At 45.0% G+C, this 20,296-nt stretch overlaps 1 protein-coding gene across 1 annotated transcript in view; it reads left to right on the plus strand.

Moving 5' to 3' along the window:
- The window catches only part of NISCH (nischarin), a 57,520-nt gene that overhangs the window by 29,243 nt on the left and 7,981 nt on the right, over positions 1 to 20,296 (plus strand). The window lies entirely within an intron of this gene.

Consider the following 20,296-nt stretch of genomic DNA (forward strand, 5'->3'; position numbering starts at 1 on the left):
AAAAAAAAAAAGAGATGGAGGAATTGGAAAACGTATACTGCAAGGAGATCCAACCAGTCCATTCTAAAGGAGATCAATCCTGGATGTTCATTGGAGGGACTGATGCTAAAGCTGAAACTGCAATCCTTTGGCCACCTCATGAGACGAGTTGACTCACTGGAAAAGACTCTGATGCTGGGAAAGGTTGGGGGCGGGAGGAGAAGGGGACGACGGAGAATGAGATGGCTGGATGGCATCACGGACTCTGTGGACATGAGTTTGAGTGTACTCTGGGAGTTGGTGATGGACAGGGAGGCCTGGCGTGCTGTGATTCATGGGGTCGCGGAGAGTCGGACACGACTGAGCGACTGAACTGAACTGAACTGAACTGAAACTAAATGAAATGAGAGCACTGAATATGAAATAGAGAAAGTGAAACAAAGTAGATAAAAGTAAAAGAGGCTTGTGTAGTCCAGTTGTTGAAATTTCAACATGACTGCTCATTAGAAACGTATCTGGAGCTCTGGTGAAAAAAAGCAGTACCTGGGCATTTGTATTTTTCAAAAAATTCTGAGATAATTCTTATATGTGTTTGGATTTTAAAAAGTGATTACAGGTTTTTCTATTGAATGGTAGTTTTGGTGATACAGAATTCTATTATTTTTGTTGACCAGTCATGATACAGTGGTATTAAGTGACTAATACTTAAATAATCACATTAGTGAAAGATGTTTATCAGTTTGCAGAATCAATAGCCATACAAAAAAGATAATTACAATTACAAGCCATAATGGGAACATGATTAACCTGACAATATAAATAATTACAATTAGGGTGGTCAAGCAGTGTGATTTGGTAAGTGGAAGTGCATACATGCACATGTTTTCATGTGCTGTGTCTTTTGGTTGGTGCATTTAATCTATTTGCATTTAAGGTAATTATAGATATATATGATCCCATTGTCATTTTCTTAATTGTTTTGCGTTTGTTTTCTTTGGGTAGGTCTTTTCCTTCTCTTGGTTTCCTGCCATGGTTTTTTTGTTGTAAAGCTGGTTTGGTGGTGCTGAATTCTCTTAACTTTTGCTTGTCTGGAAAGCTTTTGATTTCTCCATCAAATCTGAAGGAGAATCTTGCTGGGTAGAATATTCTTGGTTGTAGGTTCTTCCCTTTCATCACTTTAAATATATCATGCCATTCCCTTCTGGCTTGTAGAATTTCTGTTGAGAAATCAGCTGATAGCCTGATGAGAGTTTTTGTATGTTATTTGTCCTTTTTCCCTTGTTACTTTTAATATTTTATTTCTGTCTTTAATTTTTGTCAGTTTGATTACTGTGTGTCTCAGTGTGTTCCTCCTTGGGTTTCTCCTGCCTGGGACTCGCTGTTCTTCCTGGACTTGGTTGACTACTTCCTTTCTGATGTTACAGAAATTTTCAGCTATTATCTCTTCAAATAATTTCTCGGGTCCTTTCTCTCTCCTCCTTCTGGAACCCTTATAATGCACATGTTTGTGCATTTACTGTTGTCCCAGAGGTCTCTTGGGCTGTCTTCATTCATTTTCATTCTTTTTTCTATATTCTGTTCTGTGGCAGTGATTTCCACTATTCTTTCCTTTAGGTCATTTATCTGTTCTGCCTCAGTTATTCTGCTATTGATTCCTTCTAGTGTATTATTCATCTCTGTGTGTGTGTTCTTTAGTTCTAGGTCTTTGGTAAACGTCATTCTTTGCCTCCACTCTTTTTCTGGAAGGTTGCCTATCTCCACTTCATGTAGTTGTTTTTCTGGGGTTTTTTTTGTCCCTTTTCTGCTTTTTCATGCTGATTAACTTTTCTGTAATGCAGTTTTTGTTTTAGCTGCTGTAGGACTATGGTTCTTGTTGCTGCTTCTCTCTGCCCTCTGATGGAGGAGGCTATGAGGCTTGTGTAAACTTCCTGATGGGAGGGCCTCGTTGTTGTTCAGTTGCTCCGTCGTGTCCGACTCTTTACGACTTCATGGACTGCAGCACGCCAGGCTTCCCTGTCCTTCACTATCTCCAGAGTTTGCTCAAACTCAGGTCCACTGAGTCAGTGATGCCATCCAACCATCTCATCTTCTGTTGTCCCCTTCTCATCTCATCTCATCTTCTGTTGTCCCCTTCTCTTCCTGCCTTCAATCTTTCCCAGCATCAGGGTCTTTTCCAGTGAGTTGTCTGTTCGCATCAGGTGGCCAAAGTATTGGAGCTTCAGCATCAGTCCTTCCGGTGAATATTGAGGGTTGATTTCCTTTAGGGTTGACTGGTTTGATCGCCTTGCAGTCAAAGGGACTTTCTCAAGAGTTCAGAAACATCAATTGTTCAGCACTCACATGGTCCAGCTCTCACATTCATACATGACTGTTGGAAAAGCCATAGCTTTGACTGTACAGACCTCTGTTGGCAAAGTGATGTCTCTACTTTTTAATATGCTATCTAGGTTGGTCATAGCTTTCCTTCCAAGGACCAAGTGTCTTTTAATTTCATGGCTGTAGTCACCGTCCGCAGTGATTTTGGAGTCCAAGAAAATAAAATGTGTCACTGTTTCCATTGTTTCCCCATCTATTTGTCATGAAGTGATGAAACTGGATGCCATGATCTTCATTTTTTGAATGTTGAATTTTAAGCCAGCTTTTTTACACTCGTCTTTCACCTTCATCAAGAGGCTCTTTAATTCCTCTTCACTTTCTGCAGTAAGGGTGGTGTCATCTACATATCTGAGTTTATTGATATTTCGCCCAGCAATCTTGATTCCAGCTTGTACTTCATCCAGCCTGGCATTTTGCATGATTTACTCTGCATATAAGTTAAATAAACAGGGTGACAATATACTGCCTTGACGTCCTCCTTTCCCCATTTTAAACCAGTCTATTGTTCCATGTCTGGTTCTAACTGTTGCTTCTTGACCTGCATACAGATTTCTCAGGAGGCAGGTAAGGTGGTCTGGTATTCCCATCACTTTAAAATTTTTCCACAGTTTGTTGTGATCCACACGGTCAAAGACTCTAGCGTAGTCAGTGAACCACAAGTAGATGTTTTTTCTAGAATTCTCTTGCTTTTTCTATGATCCAGTGGATGTTGGCAATTTGATCTCTGGTTCATCTGCCTTTTCTAAATCCAGTTTGTACGTCTGGAAGTTCTTGGTTCATGTACTGTTGAAATCTAACTTGACAGATTTTGAGCATTACCTTGCTAGCATGTGAAATGAGTGCAATTGTGCAACAATTTGAACTTTCCTTGGCATTGCCGTTCCCTGGAATTGGAATAAAAACTGACCTTTTCCAGTCCTGTGGCCACCGCTGAGTTTTCCAAATTTGCTGGCATACTGAGTGCACTGCTTTAACAGCGTCATCTTTTAGGGTTTGAAATAGTTCAGCTGGAATTCTATCACCTCCACTAACTTTGTTTCCTAAGGCCTACTTGACTTTGCATTCCAGGATGTCTGGCTCTAGGTGAGTGACTACACCATTGTGGTTATCTGGGTCATGAAGACTTCTTTTGTGTAGTTCTTCTGTACAGTAAGGTAACTCAGTTACACATATACACGCATTCTTTTTGATGTTGTTTTCCATTTTGGTTATCCCAGGAGATTGGATCTGGTTCCCTGCACTGTACATTAAGACTCTGTTGTTCATCCGTCCTTTTTCGCCTGAGTTGGGTCTTCGTTGCAGTATGTGGGCTTTCTCCAGTTGCAGCTCTTGGTCTTGTTGCAGAGTGTGGACTCTACTAAGTAGTTGCGGCTCACAGGTTCTCTAGTTGTTACCAGCTGGTTTAGTTGCCCTGTGTCACGTGCGATGTTAGTTCCCCAACCAGGGATCTAACCTGCATTCCCTGTGTTGGAAGGCAGGTTCTTAACCACTGGTTCACCAGGGACATTTGTATTTGTTGTAAATATCCGAGTTTGCATCTCCTAACCTGGAACTCCCTGTCCTTCTCTTCCCTTCTCCCCTCCCCCTTTGCACTAAAGGTCTGTTCTCTGTGTCTGTGAGGCCGTTTTGTTGGCAGGTTTGTTTGTGCCTTTCGCGTCACTGTCTCCCTGCCTGTCTGTCTCTCTGTGCCTCTCGCAGCCGCTCCTTTCTGTCTCCCTCTTTCTCTTGCTCTGTTTCTCCCTCCCTCCATCTTTCTTGGTGTCTGTCTGTCTCCTGGTCTGCCTGTGTCTCTCTCTGACCCCCCACCCGCCCCTGTCTGCCTGCCTCCTTCCCTTTCTGTCTGGCTCTTTCTCCCCCCTCGGCTTTCTTTACCCCCTTTCTTTCTCTGTTTCTCGCTTTGCTTCCTATGCTCCGTGTCCCTCCCTCCCCCGCTCCTTCTCTGTCCTCCTCTGCCTCCTTCCCTCCGTCTGTCTTGGTGTCTCCCTGTCTCTCTCTGCGTCCCTCTCCCCCTCCGTCCCCTCTATCACACCCTCCCTCCCACTCTGTTTCTAGGTCTCTCCCTCCCCGTGTCTCCCTCCTCGCGCTTCCCTCTGCCTCTCTCACCCTCTGCCTCTCTCTGTGTCCTGACCTCTTCCTCACCTCTCTTCTCTGTCGCCCCCTCCTCACTTCTTCCCCCTCCTCCCTCTCCCCATCTCCCCTCCTTCTCCGGGTCTGTGCGTCTCCTTCTCGCTGCTCTGTCCCTGTCACTCTCCAGCCTCGTCCCTCTCTCTCCGTCTCTCTCCCTGTCTGACTCTTTCTCCCTTCCTCTCTCTTTCTTTCTCACTCCCTGAGTCTGTCTTGGTCTCACCCTGACTCCCTATTCTCTCTCTCTCTTTCCGTCTCTCTGTCACTCTCTGATTCTCCCTCCCCGCCGCCCTCCCTCCCTGTCTCTCTGTTTATCTCTCTCTCACTTCCTTTCCTCTCTCTCTCTTTTTCTCCCGCAATCCCTCCCTGTCTCCTCCCCCTCACCCCCTCCTGCCCTCCCCCTCCCTCCCTCTCCCCTCCCCCTCATCTGTCTCTCCCCCCGCCCCCCCATGTTTCTCCGTCTCTGTGTGTCTCCCAGCCTCCCTCCCTCTCTCCCTCCCTCTCTCCTGTTTTCTCTCTCCTCCCCCTCTCGCTCCTGCTGTCCGGTGTCTCTGTTTCTGTCCCTTCTTTTCCCCTTGCTCTCTACCTCTCCCCCTCCCTATACCCTCCCCCTCGTCTCTCTCTCCCTCCCCCCCATTTCTCGTCTCTGTGTGTCTCCCAGCCTCCCTCCCTCTCCTGTTTTCTCTCTCCTGTTCTCTCTTTTCCCCTCACTCTGTCCGCCTGTTTTACAGTCCGCACCGCAGTGATACCATGTGGTGTCTGTCTGTCTTAGTTCACTAAGTATCAGAGTCTCTCCGTGTGTCCGTGTTTGCTTCGAGTGGAATTACTTTGTTCAGTTTCTATGGCTGAGCAGGGCTCCATTGTACGTATGTACCACATCTTTATCCATTCATCTGCCCATGGGAATTTAAGTTGATTCTATTTCTTGGCTTCTGTGTATCGTGCTGCTATGAGCATAGGGGTGCATGCATCTTTTTGGATTAGTTTATTTATTTATGGCTGCGCTGGGGCTTTGTTGACTCAGTGGGCTTTCTCAAGTTGCAGTCAGCGGGGGCTACTCTCTCGTTGTGTTGTGGTGCCTTCTCGCCGTGGAGCATGGTCTCTCGGGCGCACAGGTTTCAGCAGTTGCAGCCAGCCGGCTCAGTAGTTGAGGCACACGGGCTCTAGACTGTGTGGGCTTTAGCAGTTGTGAGGCGTGGCTCAGGGTTTGCTGCGTGTGAGCTCCGTAGTTCTGGCGCACGGGCTTGGTTGCGCCAAGAACCTCCCCGACCGGGATCACACCCAGGTTCCCTGCACTAGCAGGAGGGTTCTTAACCACTGGACCACCAGGAAGTCCTCTGTGTGTTTTTTTATTTCTTCAGTGATCTCTGGGTTATTTAGTAGCATGTTATTTAGCTTCCATGTGTTTTTGTGTTTTTCATAGTTTTTTTCCCCATAATTGATTTCTAATCTTACAGTGCTGTGGTTGGAAAAGATGTTTGATACGATTTCTATTATTTATGATTTCTATTTTCTTAAATTTAGTGAGCCTTGATTTGTGACCCAAGATGTCATCCATCCTGGAGAATGTACTGTGTATACTTGAGAAGAAAGTGTATTCTGCCACTTTTGAGTAGAACATTCTGTCAGTATCAAGTCTGTCTGGTCTACTGTGTCAGTTAAAGATTGTGTTTCCTGATTTATCTTGTGTCTGGGTGCTCTGTCCATTGGTGTAAGTTGGGTGGTAAAGTCCCTGCTGTTTCTGTTACTGTTAATTCCCCTTTTATGGCTATTAGCATTTGCCTTATGCATTGAGGTGTTCCTATGTTGGGTGAATAAACATTTATAATTGTTATACCTCCTTGTGAGTAGTGGCCTTCCTTATCTCTTGTAACAGTCTTTATTTTAAAGTCTGTTTTGTCTGCTGGGAGTAATGCTATTCCAGCTTTCTTGTTATTTCCATTTGCATGGAATATATCTTTTTCTATCTCCTCTTTTTCAATCTGTATATGACTGTAGGTCTGAAGTTGGTTTCTTTTAGATGGTACGGGTCTTGTTTTTTCAACCATTTAGTCAATCTGTGTCTTGGTTGGAGCGTTTTATCCATTTTCATTCTAGGTAATTACTGATAGGCATGTTTCTATTACCATTTTCTTAATTGCTTTGAATTTCTTTTTAATGGGTCCTTTCCTTTCTTGTGTTTTCAGCCTAGAGAAGTTCTTTAAGCATTTGTTGTAAACCCAGTTTGGTAGTGCTGAGTTCTCTTAGCTTTTGCTTGTCCGAAAGCTTTTTAGAAATTTTTTTTGGCTGCGTTCCTCAGCATGTGAAATCTTATTTCCTTGACCAGAGATCGAGCCTGTACCCCCTGCATTGGAAGTGTGGAGTTTTAACTGCCAGAGAAATCCCTTGTCTGTAAAGCTTTTGATTTCTCCATTGGATCTGAATGATATCCTTGCCAGGTAGCATAATCTTGGTTGTAGATTTACCCCTTTCATCATTTTAAATACATCTTGCGAGTCAATCTTGTCTGGCCTTCAGAATTTCTACTGAAAAATTGGCTAATAACCTTATGGGAATTCCCTTGTATATTATTTGTTGCTTTTTTTAAAAATTTAATTTTTGTTGGTTTGATTAATATGTGTCTCTGTGTGTATCTTCTCTGATTTATCCTGTATGGGATTGTCTGGACTTGGGTGCCTATTTCCTGTGTTAGAAAAATTTTCAACTAAAATCTCTGCAAATATTTTCTCAGACCCTTTCTCTCCTTCTCGGACCCCTGTGATTTGAATGTTGGTGTGTTTAATGTTGTCCCAGAGGTCTCTGAGACTGTCCTTATTTATTTTGATTCTTTTTTCTTTATTCTGCTCCTCAGCAGTTCTTTCGATCTTTTTTATTCTTCTGCTTTAGTTACTCTGCTATCGGTTCCTTCCAGTGCATCTTTCATTCCAGTTCTGTGTTTTTCATCACTGTTTGTTTGCTCTTTAGTTCTTCTAGGTCCTTGTTATGCATTTCTGGTATTTTCTTGCCCGTGCCTCCATTCTCTTTCTGAGATTTAGGCTCATCTTTACTGTCATTACTCTGAATTGTTTTTCAGGTTTATTGCCTGTTTCCTCTTCATTTATCCGGGCATGTCGGTTTTTACATTGCTCCTTCGTCTGTATCATATTTTTTGTCTCTCTCTTTTTTTTGGTGAGTGGGGCTGTTTCTGTCTTGCTGGATGTTTGGCCTGAGATGTCCAACCCTGGAGTCTGCAGGCCATGGGTAGAGCTGGGTCTTGGTGCTGAGAGGAGAACCTCAGGGAGAGCTCACTGTGATTGATACTGCCTGGGGTCTGAGGGTCTCTGTTAGTCCAGGGGTTTAGACTCAGTGCTTCTTCCACCACAGGAGCTCAAGCCTGATCCCTGACCTGGGAACCATGACCTCGCAGGTGACAAGGTACTCCCCCCCCCAGCCCCCCAAAAAAGCAACAAACAAGAAAGAGCAGACAGTAAAAAGGAATGAAAACTAAAACTAGAAAATATATTAGAAAAAATAAAAGTGCAACAACAAAGCTAATCAGAATCACAGTACAGGGGGAAAATAGCCTCAAAAGGCCCTGGGGGGCTGGCCTCAGGCTCCGCACCTGCACAGCCAGGGGGTCCCTGAGGGTGGAGATTCAGACTCTGGACCCCAGCAGACTCCCTGGGTCCTGAGCAGGTTGAGGAGACCCTTGTCATGTACCCCTCCCATGTCCCTCTCCTGAGAAGATCTCTCCCCTTCCCTGCTGACCCCTGCACCATGGGTGGGCTCTTCCAAGTGTGGGAGCCCCTCCCTCCCCCAGCCTCCCCTCAGGGGTGCCCCCATCCCGCCTCTGCTTTTCCTCCCTCCCTCCTTCCCCCACCACATCCTACCTGCTTGCCAGGAGGCTCCTCCAGTCCCCATAGGTGTCTGAGGTCCCCCACCAGCACCTGTTGGTGCCACTTTGTTAGAAGACGTCACCTCCTTGTTCTCCTACTCCACCGTCTGTGCCTCGCCTCTGGTTTCCATTTTTGCTGTCAGTACTCCTCAGTCTCCCCCACCCTCTTTTTTAAACATGTGACTTTGTGTATTTACCTGAGCCGAGTCTTCTTTACAGTGTGTGGGTTTTCTCTAGTTGCAGCTCTCAGGCTTCTCTTGTGGAGCACGGGCTCTGGAGTGCATGGACTCAGTAGCTGCGGCTCGAAACTTGCTGTCACGAGCTGGTTTAGTTGCCATGTGGCATGTGGGATGTTAGTTCCCCAACCAGGGATCTAACCTGCGTCGCCTGCATTAGCAGGCAGATTCTTAACCATTGGACCACCAGGGACATTCCTATTCGTTGTAAATATCAGAGTTTCCCTCTCCTAACCCAGAACTGCCAGTCCATCCCTCCCCTCCCCCTTGGCAACTAAATCTGTTCTGTGAGGCTGTTTCTTAGGTAGGTTCATTTGTGCCCTGATTGTTTTCCATCCTTCTTTCATCTTCTCTCTCCCTCCCACCTTGCCTCTCCGTCTGTCTCTCTCCCTGCCTCTCTCCCTCCTCCGCTCAGCCTCTCCCTCTCCCCCGCCCTCTCTGTCTGTCTGTCTTCCCCTCTCTCTCGGTCTTTCTCTGTCTCCTGGTCTCTCTCTCCCGTTCTCCCCTCTTTCCTCCCCGCCTCCTTCCCTCTCTCTCTGCCTCCCCTGCTCCCTGGGGTTGCCCCTCTGTCTGTCTCTGCCTCCCTTAATCTTTCTTCAGCCCTCTACCTTGCCCTGTCTGTCCCCCACCTCCACCGCCCCCGGCTTTTATTTCTGTCTCTCCCTCCGTCCCTCTTTCTCTTACTGCTTTCTTCCCACCTCTCAGTCTGTCTCTCTCCCCGACACACCCTTTCTCTCTCTGTCACTGTTCCTCCCTCCCTCCTGCCTCCTGTCTTGGGCCCTCTCTGTCTCTCACTGTGTGTGTCTCTCCTCTCGCCCACCCCTTCCTCCCTGTCCCCCTCCCTCTTTCCCCCTCCCTCCCTCCATTTCCGCCTCCCTCCTTCTCACACTCTGTCCCTCTCCCTGTCCCCATCTCTTCCCTCCTTCTCCCCTCTCTCTTTCCTCTCTCTCCTCCCCTCCCGCATGTCTCCCTCCCTCTGTCTCTCCCCCCTCCCTCTTTCTCTGCCCCCCTCTCCTCTTTTCTGTCTCTTGTCTCTCTCTCCCTCCCCTGCCCTCTCTCTCCATTTGCCTCTGACTGCGTGTCTCTCTTTGATTTAGGTCATACCTGAATGGCCTGCAGTGGTTTTCCCTGCCTTCCTCAATTTGAGCCTCAATTTTGCAATAAGGAGCCGATGGTCTGAGCCACAGTCCAGGTCTTGCTTTTGCTGACTGGATAGAGCTTCTCCATCTTCAGCTTCAAGGATATAATCAACTTGATTTCCGTGTTGATCATCTGGTGATGTCCATGTGTAGAGTCTTCTCTTGTGTTCCTCGAAGAGGATGTTTGCTATGACCAGTGCATTCTCTTGGCAAAACTTTGTTAGCCTTTGCCCTGCTTTATTTTGTACTTCAAGGCCAAACTCGCCTGTTACTCCAGATATCTCTTGACTTCCTATTTTGCATTCCAGTCCCCTGTGCTGAATAGCACATCTTTTTTTGGTGTTAGTTCTAAAAGGTTTTGTAGGTCATCAGAGAACTGTTCAACTTCAGCTTCTTCAGCATACTGGTTGGATCATAGGCTTGGATTACTGTGATATTGAATGGTTTGCCTTGGAAACAAAGAGAGATCATTCTGTTGTTTTTGAGATTGCTCTCAAGTACTGCATTTTGGATTCTTGTTGACTGTGAGGACTACTCCATTTCTTCCAAGATGATCCAATGGTCATCTGAATTAAATTCACCCACTCCAGTTCACTGATTCCTAAAATGTCAATGAGAATCTCCAGGGAATCTGACTTTGAAGGTCAGCGGGATTTGGTTACAGGACTGGGAACAGAGACTCTTGGAGGGCACAAACAAAACTTCTTATGACCCAGAATCCAGGAGAAAGGAGCAGTGACCCCACAATAGACTGAATCAGACTTGCCTGTGACTGTCTGGGAGTCTCTGGCAGAGGCGTGGGTCGACAGTGGCCTGCCTCTGGGGTCAGCAGCTGTTCTGGGAGGTGTGCTGGTATAAGTCCTTTTGGAGGAGGTCTCTATTACCCTACAGGGAGAGAGCACAGCCCCACCTATCAATAGGAAATTGGATTAAAGATTTACTGAACATGGCCTTGGTCACCAAAGCAAGACCCAGTTTTCCCCGTTTCCATCAGGAAGCTTGCACAAGCCTCTGTCCATCAGAGGGCAGACAGAATGAAAACCACAATCACAGAAAACTAACCAAAGTGATCACATGGATCACAGCTTTGTGTAATTTAATGAAACTATGAGCCAGGCTATGTAGGGCCACCCAAGACAGACAGGTCATGGTGGAGAGTTCTGACAAAATGTGATCCACTGGAAAAGGGAATGACAAACCACTTCAGTATTCTTGTCTTGAGAACTCCATGAACAGTTTGCAAAGGCAAAAAGATACGACACTGAAAGAGAAACTGTGCCCTCCCAGCCCCCAGGTCAGTAGATGTCCAATATGCTACTGGAGAGGAGTGGAGAAATAGCTCCAGAAGGATTGAAGAGGCTGAGCCAAAACAGAAATGACATCCAGTTGTGGATGTGTCTGGTGGTGAAAGTAGTCTGATGCTGTAAAGAACAATGTTGCATAGGAACCTGGAATGTTAAGTCCATGAATCAAAGTAAATGTGATTGAAAGTGGTCAAACAGGAGATGGCAAGCGTAAACATTGACATTTTAGGAATCAGTGAAATAAAATGGACAGCAATGGACAAATTGAATTCAGACGGGAGAGGCTGGTGGTGGGGAAAACTGGGTCTTTCTCTGGTGGGCAGGGCCTTGCTCAGTAAAGCTTTAGTCCAGTTACCTGGTGTTGGGTGAGGTTGTGCTCCCTCCCTGGTACTTTTTGGCCTGAGGTGACCCAGCCCTTGAGTCTGCAGTCAGGTTAATGGGGCCTCCGAGAGGGTTTATGCCAGGGGGACTTTCCGGACTGCTGCTGCCGTGCCCCCATCCTTGTGGTGGGTGCCTGCCAACCCGCACATCCACAGGAGACCCAGCACTGGCGGGTGGTTTTGGTTCCGTCTCCTGTGGAGTCGCTGCTCCTCTCTTCTGAGTCTTGGTGCATGCAAGGTTTTGCTTGTGCCCTCCCAACACTGGAGTCTCTGGGTGCCCTAGTCCTGTGGAAGTCTTGTAATCAAACCCTGCTGGCCTTCAAGGCCCGATTCCCAGTCCCTCCGTCAGATCCCCGACTGGGAAGCCTGATGTGGGGTTCAGAACCTTCACAACAGAGGGAGAACTTCTTTGGTATTAATGTTCTCCAGTCTGTAGGTCAGCCACCCGGTGGGTATGGGATTTGATTTTACCGTGATTGTGCCCCGCCTGCCATCTTGCTGCAGCTTCTTTGTCTTTGGAGGTGAGGTATCTTTTTTGTTGGTAGGTCCCAGCATCCTTCTGTCAATGGTTACTCAATAGCTAGTGGTGATTTTGGTGCTCTTGCAGGAGGAAATGAGTGCATGTCCTTCTATTCTGCCATCCTAAACCGGAAGCTGACTGTTCCATTCTTGAAGAGCTGTTTTGTTTTTTTGGTTTTTTTTTTTAAGTGATGTGGGTGGGGTGGTCTCCAAAGCCTTGACTGTTTACTCTGAATTTTACAGAAGAGGTTCCCCAACTGCATTTTATATATCCTTTTTCACAAGGGCATTAGAGGCCAAGAGGCACTTGAATTTATTATTATTTTTAAAATTTTTACTGGAATATAGTTGCTTTATGATGTGTTACTTTCAGGTATACAGCAAAGTAAATCAGTTATACATACATCCTCTCTTTTTTAGGTTCTTTTCCCATATAGGTCACTTCAGTTCAGTCAGTTCAGTTGCTCAGTCGTGTCCGACTCTTTGCGACCCCATGAATCACAGCACGCCAGGCCTCCCTGTCCATCACCAACTCCCGGAGTTCACTCAAACTCATGTCCATCGAGTTGGTGATGCCATCCAGCCATCTCATTCTCCGTCGTCCCCTTCTCCTCCCGCCCCCAATCCTTCCCAGCATCAGAGTCTTTTCCAGTGAGTCAACTCTTCGCATGTGGTGGCCAAAGTATTGGAGTTTCAGCTTTAGCGTCAGTCCTTCCAATGAACACCCAGCATTGATCTCCTTTAGAACTAGGGTTCCCTGTGCTGTACATTAGTAGGTTCTTGTTATCTGTTTTAGATATAGTAGTATATATATTTCAATCTCAGACTCCTAATTTATCCCTCTTCCCCATTTCTCCCTGGTAACTGTAAATTTTTCTACATTTATGACTCTTACAAACAAGTTCATTTGTACCATTACTTTTTAGATTCCACATGTAAGCGATAAGTGATATTTGTCATTATCTGACTTCATTCAGTATGACAGTCTCTAGATCCATCCTACTGGGGCAAGTGGCATTATTTCATTCCTTTTTCGTGGCAAATATTATTCCACTATTCACCTGTCGGTGATGTTTAGGTTTGTTTAGTTGATGTTTGGGTTTCTCACATGTCTTGGCTCTTGTAAACAGTGCTGTAGTGAACATTGGTGTACATGTTATCTTTTTGAATTGTCTTTCATTCGAAGTGGGATTGTTGGATCATGTAGTAGGTCTGTATTTAGTTCGTTAAGGAACCTCTATACCATTCTCCATAATGGTTGTAACAATTTATATTCCTACTAACAATGTAGGAGGGTTCCCTTTTCTCCATACCCTCATAAGCATTTATTGTTTAGAGACTTTTTCTTTAAAGAGATAACAGTTTTAAAATATTTTGTTTGTTTATTTGGTTGCCCAGGTGTTAGTTGTGGATGCAGGATGTTTGATCTTTGTTGCAGCATGTGGGCTCTTGAGGTGCAGCACAGGGGAGTTTTTAGTTGCAGCATGCAAACTCTTACTTGTGGCATGTGGGATCTAGATTCCCGACCAGGGATCAAACCCAGGACCCCCAGCTTTGGGAGTGTGAAGTGTTAGCCACTGGATCATCAGGGACATCCCAGAAGATTTTTTTTTAGTTTATTTTCTACTGGAGGGTAGTTACTTTACAGTGTTGTGTTGGTTTCTGCCATACAACAGCATGAATCAGCCATAAGTATACATCTGTCCCCTCTCTCTTAAACCTCCCTTCGTCCCTGTGACCTTTTCCAACCCCTCTTGGTTGCATAGAGCATGGGTTGAGCTCTGTGTGTTACACAGCAGCTTCCCACTAACTGTTTTACATATGGGGGATACGCATGTCTCAGTGGTGCTCTTTCAATTCCTCCCATCCTCTCCTTCCCCTGGTGAGTCCCCAGGCCTGTTCTCATGTCTGCGTCTCTATTCCTGCCCTGCATGTAGGTTCATCAGTACTGTGTTTCTAGATCCCACATATATAGGTCAATGTTCAATGTTTATTTTTCTCTTTCTGACTTAATGTCGCTCTGTAACAGGCTCTAGATTCATCCACGTCACTAGAACATCAAAAACAAATTTTTATGGCTGAGCAATACTCCATTGTGGAGCTTCCCTGGTGGCTTGGTGGTAAAGAATCTGCCTGCCAATGCAGGAGACTCAGGTTCAATTCCTGGGTTGGGAACATCCCCTGGAGAAGGATCTTCGGGAAAGAAGGCAACCCACTCCAGTGTTCTTGCCTGGGAAATCACATAGACAGAGGAGTCTGATGGACTACAGTTCATGGGGTCGCAAAAGAATTTAATACAACTTAGTGATTAAAACAATAACAACAATATTCCATTGTGTATGTGTGCCACAGATTCTTGATCCCTTCATTTGTCAGTGGACACCTAGGTTGCTTCCATGTCCTGGCTATGATAAATAGCGCTGCAGTGAACCTTGGGGTACATGAGTCTTTCTGAACTATGGTTTTCTCAGGGTGTGTGCCCAGGAATGGGATTGTTGGGTAATATGGTAGTTTTATTCATAGTTTTTCAAGGAATCTCCATACTGTTTTTGATAGTAGCTGTATCAATTTACATTCCCGCCAACAGTGCAAGAGGGTTCCCTTTGTTTCATACCCTCTAAAGCATTTACTGTTCATGGATTTTTTTGATGATGGCCATTCTGACCTGTGTGAGGTGATACCTCATTGTAGCTTTTTTCTCTTTATTTTATGTATTTGACTGCCTCTGAGATCTTTCCTGTGGCCTGGGGGCTCCAGAGCACGCAGGCTTCAGTAGTTGTGGCCTACCGGCTCTGGGGAGTGTGGGCTCAGTAGTTTCGGCACATGGCTGTAGTTCCTCCATGACACGTGGGACCAGGGATTGAACCCACATTGCCTGCATTGCAAGTCAGATTCGTAACCACTGGGCCACCAGAAATTCCCACCTGATTGTAGTTTTGATTTGCATTTCTCTGTCAGTTAGTGATGTTGAGCATCTTTGCATGCGCCTCTTGGCCATCTGTATGTCGTCTTTGGAGAGAGGTCAGTTTAGGTCTTTATCCATAGTTTGATTGTGTGTTTGTTTGGTTTTGAGCTACGTGAGCTGTTTTGTGTTTTGGAGATGTACAGAGTAAAGTAAGTCAGAAAAATAAATATTGTATATTAATGTATGTATGTGCAATCTATAAGAATGGTACAGGTGAACCTATTTGTCAGGCAGGACTAGAGACCCAGATGTAGAAAGCAGATGTGGATGTGGGGGGTGGCGGGAAGGGAAGTGTGGAATGAATTGAGAAATTAGGATTCACATATTTATACTACCGTATTTAAAAGAGAGCTAGTGTGAACCTGCTGTATAGCACAGGGAGCTCAGCTTGGTCCTCTGTTATGACCTAGATGGCTGGGCTCGGGGCTGAGAGGGAGGTCCATGAGGAAGAGGACATATGTATACATGTAACTGATTCATTCATTCTACAGCAGAAACTAACACAACATTGTGAAGCAGTTATACTCCAATAAAATTTTCTGATCTTTGGTTGTTACTGTGTAGGAATGCAAGAGATTTCTGTGTATTAATTTTGTATCCTGCATATTTACCAGATTCATTGACGAGCTCTCGTAGTTTTCTGGTTGTGTCTTTAGGATTTTCTGTGTATCTGCAAACAGTGACAGTATTACTTTCTCTTTTCAATTTGGATTTCTTTTCTTTCTTTGTATTCTCTGATTGCTGTGACTACACTCTCCAGATCTTTGTTCAGTCAAATTGGCAAGAGTGGACATCGAGATCTTGGAGGAAATGTTTTGAGTTTTTTACCTTTGAGAACGATGTTAATTGTGGGTTTGTTGTATGTGGTCTTTGTTATGTTGAGGTAGATTCCCTCTACGCCCACTTTCTGGAGAATTTTTTTTATCTTTTAAACCGTAAATGTGTGGGATTTTGTCAAAAACTTTTTCTACGTCTGTTAAGATGATCATACGTTTTTTTCTTCTTCAGTTTGTTAATGTGGTGTATCACATTGGTTGATTTGTTTATATTGAAAAACCTTTGCATCCCTGGAATAAATCCCACTTGATCATGGTGTGTGAACCTTTTATTGTGTTGTTGGGCTTGGTTTGCTAGTGTTTTGTTGAGTTGTTTTCTTTTTTTTTTTTTTTGCCTCTGGGTTATTGGCCCTTAATTTTTCTTTTTTAATATTTATTTATTTGACTGCATGACATCTTAGTTGTAGCACGCAGGATCTTTGTTGCGTTGTGCAGGGTCTTTCATTGTGGCTCACGGACTCTAGTTGTGTGCAAGCTCCAGAACATGCAGGCTCAGTATTTGCAGAACGTGGGGTTAGTTGCTCCAGCATGTGGGATCTTAGTTCCCTTACCAAGGATTGAATCTGTGTCCCCCACGTTGCAAGATGGATTCTTGATCCCTGGACCACCAGGGAGGTTCTGTAATTTTCTTTTTTGTGTGACGTCTTTGGTTTTGGTATCAGGGTAATGGTGGCCTCATAGAATGAGCTTGGGAGTGTTCCTTCTTCTGCAGTTTTTGGGAAGAATATCAGAGGGATAGGTGTTAACTGTTGTGTAAATGTTTAATAAAATTCTCCTGTGAAGCTGTCTGGTCTTGGCCTTGTTTGTTGGAAGTTTTTTAATCAGTTTCAATTTTAGTACTTGTGATTGGTCTGTTTGTATTTTCTATTTCTTCCTGGTTCAGTCTTAAAAAGTTTTACCTTTCTAAGAATTTGTCCATTTCTTCTAAGTTGTCCATTTTATTGGTGTATGGTTGCTTGTGAAAGTCCCTCAGTTGTATCTGCTTCTTGGTGACTCCGTGGAATGTAACCTGCCAGTCTCCTCTGTCCATGGAATTCTCCAGGCAGGAGTACTGGAGTGGGTAGCTTTTTCTGTCTCCAGGGTACCTTCCCAACCCAGGGATTGAACCCCATTCTCTCGCATTGCAGTCAGATTCTTTACTGTCTGAGCTACCAGGGAAGCCCAAGAATACTGGAGTGGGTAGCCTGTCTCTTCTCCAGGGCATATTGCTGACCCAGGAATTGAACCTGAATCTCCTGCATTGCAGGTGGATTCTTTACCAGCTGAGCTACCAGGGAAGCCCCCTTAGTTGCTCATATTCTTACGATCCTTTGTATGTCCATGGTGTCAGTTGTAACATCCTTTTTTGTTCCTGCTTTTTTGTTTTAATCATTAATTTGGGTTCTGTGTCTTCGTTGCTGCATGCATGCTTTCTCTAGTTATGGTGAGCCGGGACTTCTCTTCACTGTGGTCACTGCAGTGGCTTCTCTTGTTGCACAGCACAGGCTCTAGGTCACTGCAGCACATGGACTCAGTAGTTGCTGCGTGTGGGCTCTAGGGCACGCAGGTTCAGTAGTTGCAGCGCATGAGCTCAGTAGTTGTGGCTTGTGGGCTCTGGAGCGTGTGCTGGCTTTGGTATTTGCTGCTCGTCGGCTCAGTGGTTGTGGCGCATGGGCCTGGTTTCTCCATGGCATGTTGAATCTTCCTGGACAAGGGATCAAACCAGCGTCCCCTTGCACTGGCAGGCAGATTCTTATCCATTGTACCACCACGGAAGTCCCCACTTCTAGTTTTATTAATTTGATCCCTCTCCTTTTCTTTTCTCCCAATGAATTTAAAAGGTTTATTAATTTTGTTCATCTTTTCATAGGATCAGCTTTTAGTTTTATTGATCTTTCCTATTGTTTTATTCATTTCTATTTCATTTATTTCTGCTCTGATCAATCTAATTTCATTCCTTCTACTGAGACATTACTTTGCCAACCAAGGTCCGTCTAGTCAAGGCTATGGTTTTTCCCGTGGTCATGTATGGATGTGAGAGTTGGACTGTGAAGAAAGCTGATTGCCTAAGAATTGATGCTTTTGAACTGTGGTGTTGGAGAAGACTCTTGAGAGTCCCTTGGACTGCAAGGAGATCCAACCAGTCCATTCTAAAGGAGATCAATCCTGGGTGTTCATTGGAAGGACTGATGCTAAAGCTGAAACTGTAATACTTTGACCACCTCATGCGACGAGTTGACTCACTGGAAAAGACTCTGATGCTGGGAGGGATTGGGAGCAGGAGGAGAAGGGGACGACCGAGAATGAGATGGCTGGATGGCATCACCGACTCTGTGGACATGAGTTTGAGTGTACTCCGGGAGTTGGTGATGGACAGGAGGCCTGGCGTGCTGTGATTGATGGGGTCGCGGAGAGTCAGACACAACTGAGCAACTGAACTGACTAACTTTGGAGTTTGTTCTTCTTTCTCTAGTTCCTGTAGGTTGTGTGTGTGTGTGTGTGTGTGTGTTTGTGTTTGATTATGCTGGGTGTTTGCTAAGCACAGGCTTGTGTGTGTGTGTGAGAGAGAGAGACTGTTCTGGGTCTTTGCTGTGCACAGGCTTTCTCTAGTTCCTTTAGGTTGTGTGTGTGTGTGTGTGTGTGACACCTGGGTCTTTGCCTGTTGGATCTAGTTCCCTGACCAGGGATCGAATCCTGGCCCCCTGTGTTGAGAGCGCAGAGTGTTAGCCACTTGACCACCAGGGAAATCCCATTTCCTTATCTCTTGTAACAGTTGTTATTTTAAGATCTATTTTGTCTGATATGTGTATTGCTATTTCAGCTTTCTTTAGATTTCCTTTTGCATGGAATATCTTTTTCTGTCCCCTCACTTTCAGTCTGTATGTGTCCCTAAGTCTGAAGTGGGTCTCTTGTAGACAGCATATTATGGGTCTTGTTTTGTATCCATTCAGCCAGTCTGTGCCTTTTGTTTGGAGCGTTTATTTAATTTACGTTTTACATTTAAGGTAATTATTGATAATACATGTTTCTGTGGCCATTTTCTTAATTGATTAGGATTTGTTTTTGTTGGTCTTCTTTCGTTGTTGTGGTTTGATGACTGTCTTTGGTGTTGTGTTTGAGTTGCCTTTTTCTTTTTTGTTTGTGTATCTGTTACAGATTTTTGGTTTGCAGTTCCCGTGAGGTTTGGGTTCTTCTGTGTTTTTAATTTGGCTGCACCCATTGCGGCTTGTAGCATCCTTGGGGCACTCCGTCTCAGTCGCTGTGTGGAATGTGGGATTCTCGTTCCCCGAGGAGGGATCAAACCCGAGTCCCCTGCATTGCAAGGCAGATTCTTAACCACTGGACCACCAGGGAAGTCCCTCTTGAGATTTTGCTGTAGCAGTCTTTACGCAAGGTTGTTCTAAGTTGCTGGCCTCTTGATTTCAAGTGTAATTCTGATTTCCTGTATTTGTACTCCACTTGTGATTGCTGATTTTGATATGATATTTGTGTGTGGGTGGCTTCCTACTATTACTTTATGTTTGCTTGATTGTTGGGCTTTCCCAGTTGTGCTTTTCTTGTTTCCAGTTTTGGCCTCCCCACCCCCACTCCCCATGGGGTGCGCGCGCGTGCGCGTGTGTGTGTGTGCGCGCACGTGTGCATGCTAAGTTGCTTTGGTCGTGTCCAGTTGTTTGCGACCCTCTGGACTGTAGCCCACCAGGCTCCGCTGTCCATGGGCTTCTCCAGGCAAGAATACTGGAGTGTGTTGCTGCACACTTCTCCGGGCAACCTTCCTGACCCAGCTCTGCATGGGCAGGTGTGTTCTTTACCATTCACCAGCTGCCCCGCCCCCCCACGCCTGCCCCTAGAAGCCCCTTTAGCATTTGTTGTAAGGCTAGTTTGGTGGTGTTGTATCCTCTTAACTTTTGCTCATCTGTGTAAAGCTTTTGATTTCTCTGAATCTGAGTGAAAACCTTGCTGGTAGGCTGTTCTTGATTGCTGGTTTCTCCCTTTCATCACTTTAAATATATTGTGCCGCTCTCTGCTGAAAAATCATCTGATAACCTTATGGGGATTTCCTTGCGTGTTGTTTGTTACTTTTCCCTTTTGATTTTAATATTTTTTCTTTGTATTTGACTTTTGTCAATGTGAGTAATATGTGTTTTAGCATGCTCCTCCTCGGGTTTATCCTGTATGGAGCTCTGCACTTCCTGGACTTGAATGACTGTTTCCTTTCCCCTTTTAGGGAAGTTTTTGGCTATAATCTCTTCAAATATTTTCTCAGGCCCTTTCCCTGTCTCTTTTTCTTCTGGGACCCTATAATGTGGATGTTGGTGTGTTTAGTGTTGTCCCAGAGGTCAACATTTCTCATTTCTCATCATTCTTTCTACTGTATTCTGTCCTGTGGCAGTGATTTCCGTTTTCTTTGTTCTGTTCTGTGGCAGTGATTTCCACTTCTCTGTCTTCCAGCTCACTTACTCATTCTTCTGCCTCAGTTATTCTGCTATTGATTTTTTTCTAGTGTATTTTTTGTTTCACTTATTGTATTGTTCATCTCTCTGTTCTTTTAACCTTCTGTCTCTTTGTTAAACATTTCTTGTATCCT

This window comes from Moschus berezovskii, chromosome 24 (assembly GCF_049115385.1).
Source record: "Moschus berezovskii isolate FMDL1 chromosome 24, NW_MosBer_1.0, whole genome shotgun sequence".
Lineage (NCBI taxonomy): Eukaryota > Metazoa > Chordata > Mammalia > Artiodactyla > Moschidae > Moschus > Moschus berezovskii.